Source organism: Lactuca serriola, chromosome 3, assembly GCF_051521515.1.
Source record: "Lactuca serriola cultivar US96UC23 chromosome 3, Lser_US96UC23_V15, whole genome shotgun sequence".
NCBI classification, from domain to species: domain Eukaryota; kingdom Viridiplantae; phylum Streptophyta; class Magnoliopsida; order Asterales; family Asteraceae; genus Lactuca; species Lactuca serriola.
Window position 1 is genome coordinate 245,497,597 of NC_136410.1, and position 8,521 is coordinate 245,506,117.

Below are 8,521 nucleotides of genomic sequence, written 5' to 3' on the forward strand. Positions count from 1 at the left end.
TAAATATTGTATATACCCTTCCTAATGTTTTTTAATATCATATATACCCAAATCTATTTTTTTATATTTTTTTTATTGATTTATAATTGTTTTTCATAATATTAAATCATTATAAATAAAATACATAATGATTGGACAGTAATACCCTTCCTCCTAATCTCCGATACAACATACGATTCAAGCTTTTTTTGATCGATTCTGCCAAAAATCGTTTCCCCCCGTACCTTCTCAAATCACGTTCGAGCCTTCCCTTCCATGAGGCTTCCGATCTTTTCTTCCAATTGCTACACATAATCGATCGTGTATTCCAGAATCGATCGCTGATTCCAGTTGTTACAATCCGCTTTGTTACAGGTTCTAGGGACTTCAAATTGAATGTTCAATTGACAAAAAAAAATCATAAAATCTTGATTACTGCAGCTACAATAAGTCTAGGAATTGTTGAACAAATCAAACAACAACATAATCATAACTAAGGAACAGGAATGGATTCAGTTTTTAATTACCTATGCGTGTGTATGCGATAACAGGGGAATGTGTGTATATACGATAACAGGGTAACAATTGGAATTAGCGATCGATCCTGGAATACACGATCGATTATGTGTAGCGGTTGGAAGAAAAGATCGGAAGCCTCATGGAAGGGAACACTCAAACGTGATTTGAGAAGGTACGGGGGAAAACGATTTTTGGCAGAATCGATCAAAAAAGCTTGAATCGTATGTTGTATTGGAGATTAGGAGGAAGGGTATTATTATCCAATCATTATGTATTTTATTTATAATGATTTAATATTATGAAAAACAATTATAAATCAATAAAAATATAAAAAAATAAATAAATTTGGGTATATATGATATTAAAAAACATTAGGAAGGGTAAATACGATTTTTAGAGTTTAACCCGGGCAAATATGATATTTAGCTGTTTAGGAAGGGTGTATACGAAATTTTGCCTTTTTTTAATGTATAAAATGGTTGTATATGTTGCAATAAGCCTTGTACCTCTTAAAATTTAGCAAAACATGCTAAATGTTTATTAAGGTGTATATATATATATATATATATATATATATATATATATATATATATATACAGAGAGAGAGAGAGAGAGCTAGGTTATAATGTGGATGAACAATTATTGTGTGGACGTGTGGACAGTGCTATTCTATGATAATTACTAAGAGAATAAATTGTTTACTAATGCGAATACGTTCAACGTTACAAAAATATCGTCATTTTCATGCATTCTTACTAATTCTTATTCATTTTTCTTCCCACATATCATTTTTCACTCAATTTCATTCTAATAAAATACGACTCAATAAACATTCTGACAGAATGAAAGTAATAATACAAAGTCTGTAATAACCTTATAGGCGATTTATTGGTGAGAATGTGAGATAATGACAATAGTTATGTAAGATTGAACGTATTCATATTATCAAACAACATATTTTTATTGTCATTCTCACAGAATAACATGGTCCACACGTCCACACAATAGATGTCAATCCACATTTGAACCTAGCTCTCTCTCACTCTCTCTCTTTCTCTCTCTCTCTCTCTCTCTCTCTATATATATATATATATATATATATATATATATATATATATATATATATATATATATATATATATATATAGAACTAGGTTCAAATGTGGATTAACATCTATTGTGTGGTCGTATGGACAATGCTATTATGTGAGAATGACAAAGAAAATAAGTTTTTTGGTAATGTGAACACGTTCAATCTTACATAATTATTGTCATTAACACAATTTGTCACTAATTAAATAGTCTATAAGGTTATTATAGACTTTTTATTATTATTCTCATTTTTTCAGAATGTTTATTGAGTCTTCAAATGGAAGTTCATCGTCCAAGGAGTCAAATCCTTTAGTTCGACAATGGAGAGCTATTCCAAAAGAAAAGGTCGATGAGAAACGAACTCAGGAGAAAGAGTTGAAAGTCGGTGTTGACTTAAACCGTCGACTGATTACATTTCAATACCCTTAACTAAAGAAGTGGACTTAATTGATAGTTTAAAATCAAAAGTTCAAAATTGGGTTCTAGGGTCTTCATTTTATCATGCATTTTGTTCTAATAACCAATGACCCAAACAGCCTTGGGGACCTAAATTTTTCCATTGATTGCATGTTTTATGTGACGAGCAATATGATGATAAATGGTATATCGATAATGATTGCTTTCGTCACATGACTAAAAGGAAAACCTGAGGGATTTTCGATGTCTGGAAAATGCTGGTGTGGTGAAATTTGGTAATAATAACAAATGCAAAGTTAAAGGATATGTTAAAGTGACAAATGTCAAGTTTACAGTTAACATGGTTGCATATGTCGAAGGTCTTCAACATAACCTGATAAGTGTTTTGCAATTTGTTGTGGGCACTAGTAATCAAGTTGTATTTGATGAAGAAGGAATTGTTATATCGAACAAAGAAACCAAATAAGTTCTTCTCAAATCCAAACGAAAAGGAGATATGTTTATGTAACACCCATAAAATTCAAGCCAAATTTAAACTTTTCAAAAACAGTTTAAAACCAATAGTTATTACAAATTTGTTTCCAAAATAGTCTATATCAGAGTTTTCTCATAAATCCATAACAAAATATGAGGAGTTGTACGATCATGTCTTTGCCTTGCCGCGGTCCCCTGATGTACCTGAAACAATAAACTGAAAATGTAAGCCCGAAAACTTAGTGAGTTCCCCCAAAATACCCATACTCACAAACATATACATATAATCATAAACAAAGCATACTATGGTTCCAGTCAACCATCGGGTTGGAATACCCCAAGCCTTTAACCAATAAGTTGGAATACCAACATACTATGGGTCCAATCATCCCCGGGATGGAATACCCCAGGCCCTCAACCAACAGCTTGGAATGCCCCAGTCTATTGGCCTCCACACATAGCAGGTAAACCTGAATCGCCAAACAAGCATGTGCACATATAACAGATAACTACATAATAGTCTATAGACAACACTGATCTAGTAGATCATACCACATAGCACAATACCATCCAATCTACCAGGATACCGATCTAATAGCTCATACCACATATCATATAATATTATCCTACCATCTAGGATACCGATCTAACATATCATAATAGCATAACATAACCATATAACAATCCAAAGGGTCGCCTTGGTGCCTTAGACCCTTGAGTATAATGAGGATAACTCACCTTGCAAATGTCGACTCGAAAGATAAGCTCACACTCTCGGATCACTGCCAAAAACTCCACCACCTATAATCGCCATACAACGATGTTCATAAGTTCCCAAAATGCCCCCAAAAGTCAACCCATGGTCAAAGTCAAAGTTAATTGCCAAGGTCAACAGTCCATGTTGACCTGAACTCGTCGAGTGCAACTCGACACTCGCTGAGTTCCTTGCATAACTCGCCCTCTCGCCGAGTCACTCTACTGACTTGCGGATTCTACGACAATCTTCATCGGACTCGTCAAGTTGTTCATCTAACTCGTCGAGTTCAGGACCATCTTCATATGACTCGCCGAGTCGACCATGCGACTCGCTGAGTCCCTTCAATCCTTCATTCATACAGGTGCTTTCAAAGCCATGAAAAGGCTCCATATTGCAGATCTAAGCTCCTAGGGCATGTTTATCACGTAAAGTTGCAAACTTTACGTGAATCCAAGATAATAATGACCCAAAACAAGCTAAAGGAGTGGCTTAAGGTAAGGTAAAGGCCATAGCTTGAAAAAGACTGAAACTTTATGAAAAAGAGGGGATAAAGGAGTCCAAATATGAGGTTGCAACCTCAGATCTTGACCCAAATCGAAGAACCACCACAAAACCCCCAAAAAGGGCGCTAAAACCATAAATGAAGAGATCTAACCAAAGGAGAGTAAAGGTAAAAAATTGTTACCTTCAAAACAATGCCAAGATAGAGAAGAATCCGGATCTACAACAGCCCCTTGCTTCAAACTTCTTGAACTCCAAGCTCTTTACTCCAAGAATCTTCTTTCAAGATAAGAAGCACACAAAAATAGAGGGAAAACACAAATTAGGGTTTCTGAATTTAAGGGAGGCAGTAAGAGAGGCTAAGGGGGGATAAGTGATCCTTAAATAGGGTGAAAAACCTCAAAAATTAGGGTTTCATCCTCTAGCTCCTACTCGTCGAGTCCCTTCTTGGACTCGACGAGTAGGTCACTCAAAACACGCAGACCAACCCGCTGTTACTCGACAAGTATGGCAACCAACTCGTCGAGTAGACCTTGAAATCAAGAATATTCTTATATAAATCAATACTTGAGAAGCGGGGTGTTACAATTCTCCCCCACTTGAACTAGACTTCGTCCTCAAAGTCCGTTGAGGTAAACAACGCCGGGTAATGCTCCCCATCTCAGCCTCCGGCTCCCACGTCCACTCGGATCCCCTCCGATGCTCCCACTATACCTTCACCAAAGGTATATATCCTTGTTTCATAGAATTTTCATCTTCCTTTCCAGTATGGCCACTGGCCTCTCCACATAATCCAGGTACTTATCAACCTGGATATCATCCAATGACACCACTGCCTCATGATCCACGATGCAATTTCGCAACTGCAAAATGTGGAAAGTGCTATGTACCCGACTAATTTCCTCCGGTAGCTCTAGCTTGTATGCCACCTTACCGACCCTGGCAATGATCCTGAACGGTCCAATGTAACGGGGACCTAATTTCCCCCTCTTCCTGAAGCAGATCACGCCCTTCCAAGGTGAGACCTTCAGGAATACCATATCACCCATCTGAAACTCTAACTCAGATCGGCGTCTGTCGGCGTAACTCTTTTACCAGCTTTGGGCGGTCTGCAAGCGCTACCTGATCTATTGGATCTTTTCGGTAGTTTACAAAACTACCTCTATCTGCCCCATCACCCTCTGTCCGACCTCACCCTAATAATATGGTGTGCGACATCTCCGCCCATACAGCAGCTCAATAGGCAGGGCACCGATGCTGGAATGATAGTTGTTGTTGTAGGCAAACTCTGTAAGGGGTAGATGGGAATCCCAGCTCCCACCAAAGTCAATGACGCATGCCCTCAGCATATCCTCGAGGGTCTGGATGGTCCACTCGCTCTGACCGTTGGTTTGCGGATGAAATGTTGTACTAAAATGTAACTGTGTGCCAAGTTCCTCGTGGAACTTCTGTCAGAAACAGGAGGTGAATCTAACATCTCGGTCTGAAATAATGGAGACCGGTACCCCATGGCAAGCGACGACCTCGCGAACATACAAGTCGGCCAACGTTTCGGCCGAAGAACTCTTCCGTATAGCCAAGAAATAGGCACTCTTGGTCAATCGATCTACGATGAACCATATGGCATCAAACCCTTTCACCGTCCTCAGCAGCTTGGTAATGAAGTCCATCGTGATCTGCTCCCATTTCCATATGGGAATCTCTAGAGGCTGCAACATACCATGTGGCCTTCGATGCTCGGCCTTGACCATCCTACAGGTCAAGCACCTCTTGACATACCAAGCGATTTCTCGCTTCATACATGGCCACCAGTAACTCTTAGGTCTCGGTACATCTTGGTGGCCCCTAGATGAATAGAGAAGTGAGACTTATGAGCCTCCTCCATGACTGTATGTCTGACCCCACCAGACATCGGAACCTAAACCCGACCGTATCGGGTCAATAATCACCGACTATCCTGGACAAATCGGGGGCTCTCGCCCTTGATCCTTTCCAAATTCCAGTTCTCCGGTCGCATTCCCTCCCCCTACGCATCTCTGATCAAACTCACAAGCGGGGAATCCACCGCTATCCTCATACATATCACTGGGATGGAAGACCCAGTTGACTTGCGGCTCAAAGCGTCCACAACCACATTCGCTTTACCAGGGTGGTAAAGGATCTCACAATCGTAGTCCTTGACTACATCTAGCCACTTGCACTGCCTCATGTTCAGGTTCGGCTGATCCATGATATGTCTCAAGCTCTTGTGATCCGTGTATATGGTATAACGGACCCCATATAGATAATGCCTCCATATCTTGAGAGCGAACACCACTGCTCCCAGCTCTAAATCAAGAGTAGGATATCTCTTCTCGTGCAGCTTCAACTACCGCAAGGAAACAGCTATCACTTAACCTCTCTACATGAGGACCGCCCCCAAACCTACGATGGATGCATCATAGAATACCACAAAATCCTCATCTCCCTCCGGGAGTGTCAATACTAGAGCCTCGCACAAATGATGACGGAGGGTCTTAAACGCCCTTTGCTGCTCAGGGCCCCACCAGAAATCCCCCCCCCCCCTTCCTTATCAGGAGAGTGAGGGGTACCGCAATCTTGGAGAAATCTCGAATAAATCTCCGGTAATACCCGGCTAAACCCAGAAAACTCTTGAGATCTCAGCACCTCCCACTGCATGACTGCCTCGATCTTGGCTGGGTCGACCAAAATCCCCTCCTGATTAACGAGATGTCCTAGGAACTGGACCTCTCACAACCAAAACTCGCACTTTGAGAACTTAGCATACAACCGTTCTCGTCTCAGAACCTCCAATAACTCCATGAGGTGCTCCTCGTGCTGCTCTCGGGTCTTGGAATATACCAAGATATCATCAATAAACACGATGACCGAGCGATCAAGCATCGTTCTGCAGACCCGATTCATCAGGTCCATAAATACTGTCAGCACGTTGGTGAGCCTAAACGGCATCACTACAAACTCATAATGACCATAACGACTCTGAAACGCGGTCTTCTCCACGTCCTCCTCTCTGACCCGGACCTGATGATATCCCGACCTCAAATCAATCTTGGAGAACCAAGATGCACCCTGCAACTGATCAAAAAGGTCATCTATCCTCGGGAGAGGATAACGGTTCTTCACCGTCAACTTGTTCAACTCCCTATAATCAATGCACATCCGGCGCGAAACCGTCCTTCATGACGAAGAGGATCGGTGCTCCCCATGGAGAACTGCTAATTCGAATGAACTGCTTGCCCAGCAGTTCCTGCAGCTATGACGATAGCTCCTGCATTTTTAGCAGTGCAAACCGATATGGCGCCTTGGTGATAGGGGCTACACCAAGCACCAAGTCGATCCGAAACTCGACGTGCCTCTCCAGAGGTATCCCAGGAGAATCCTCCAGAAACACGTCTGCAAACTCCCTAACTATGGGAACCTCGTAAACTGAAATCTGATCCATGTCTCGCGTATCCACCACATACACCAGAAAACCCGCACACCCGTGCTGAATATACTGTCGAGCCCTGGCAGCTGTACAGAACCCTGATCCTACTCTGGTGCCCTCCCTATATATAATCGGTTCTCCTTACTTGGGAAAAGATTCGATTCCATGCAGTTCTTGGAAAAATGTAACATATCTGATCCCACATCGGCTGGGAAGGAGAACTAAGCATTCCTTAAAAGGGGTGCGATCATACCAGCACTAATGCACCGGATCCCATAAGAACTCTGCAGTTAAGCGTGCTCGGGCGGGAGTAGTACCAGGATGGGTGACCCCATGGGAAGTTCTCATGCCGAGTGGCCCAAAGCGGACAATATTATGATACGTGCCAGAGGGGGATGTTACAAATGGTATCAAAGCTAGGGCACGGGTCGATGTGTTCGACGGGGACGTCGAACCCTATAATGGGGGGTGAAAGTGGGTTAGATCTGATCCCACATCGGCTGGGAAGGAGAACTAAGCATTCCTTATAAGGGGTGTGGATACCTTCCCTATCACAACGCGTTTTAAAGTCGTGAGGGCAGTAGATCCCATAAGAACTCTGCAGTTAAGCGTGCTCGGGCGGCAGTAGTACCAGGATGGGTGACCCCCTGGGAAGTTCTCATGCCAAGTGGCCCAAAGCGGACAATATTGTGATACGTGCCAGAGGGGGATGTTACAAAAAAGGGAGGAGATATGGTCCTTGGTGTCTTGTAGATTTATCGCTATCATGCAGTTTGAGCAAATAATGTGGCATTTGATTTTTCGGTTGCAGACTTTCCTTTAATGAATCTTCATGACCTGATATGTGTTGCAAGAATTTTAAAAGGAGTTGATGTCTCAAAGCTTCAGATGACTAACAAAGAAGATTTCTTAATCGGATTTGCTCACACCAAACTGTTTATAGATAATTACTATGGTTATCTAGCTTTAACAGATGTCGAATTAGCCATGGCATTAGGAAAACAGATTACAGTGCCATAATCTATGTTGAATATTCAGGCTAGTTTGAAGAGCTTTGAAGATGGAGAGATTTGTTTGAAGCCTCTTAGGATTGTATTTGTTGGGAAAAGAAAGAAGGGAAAGAATACGAAGTTTTTGTTTCAATATTGCAATGTTGAAAGATATACCACACATCATTATACCAACCTCATTGTTTGAATGAATAGTTGTGCAAAGAAGAATGTGTTGGATTACGTGTCTAAGCCCATAACAATATTGGTATGTATTTGACCCGAGAGTAGCATGGTCCATTTGGGTTGCATATCATCAGGACAATTTGTTAGGATTGACTTTTG

The 8,521-nt window shown here is 41.4% G+C and overlaps 1 pseudogene; it reads left to right on the forward strand.

Annotated features, from left to right (window-relative positions):
- Nucleotides 1-7,426: 7,426 nt before the first annotated feature.
- Nucleotides 7,427-7,545, forward strand: LOC145096403 (5S ribosomal RNA; annotated as a pseudogene).
- Nucleotides 7,546-8,521: the final 976 nt, after the last annotated feature.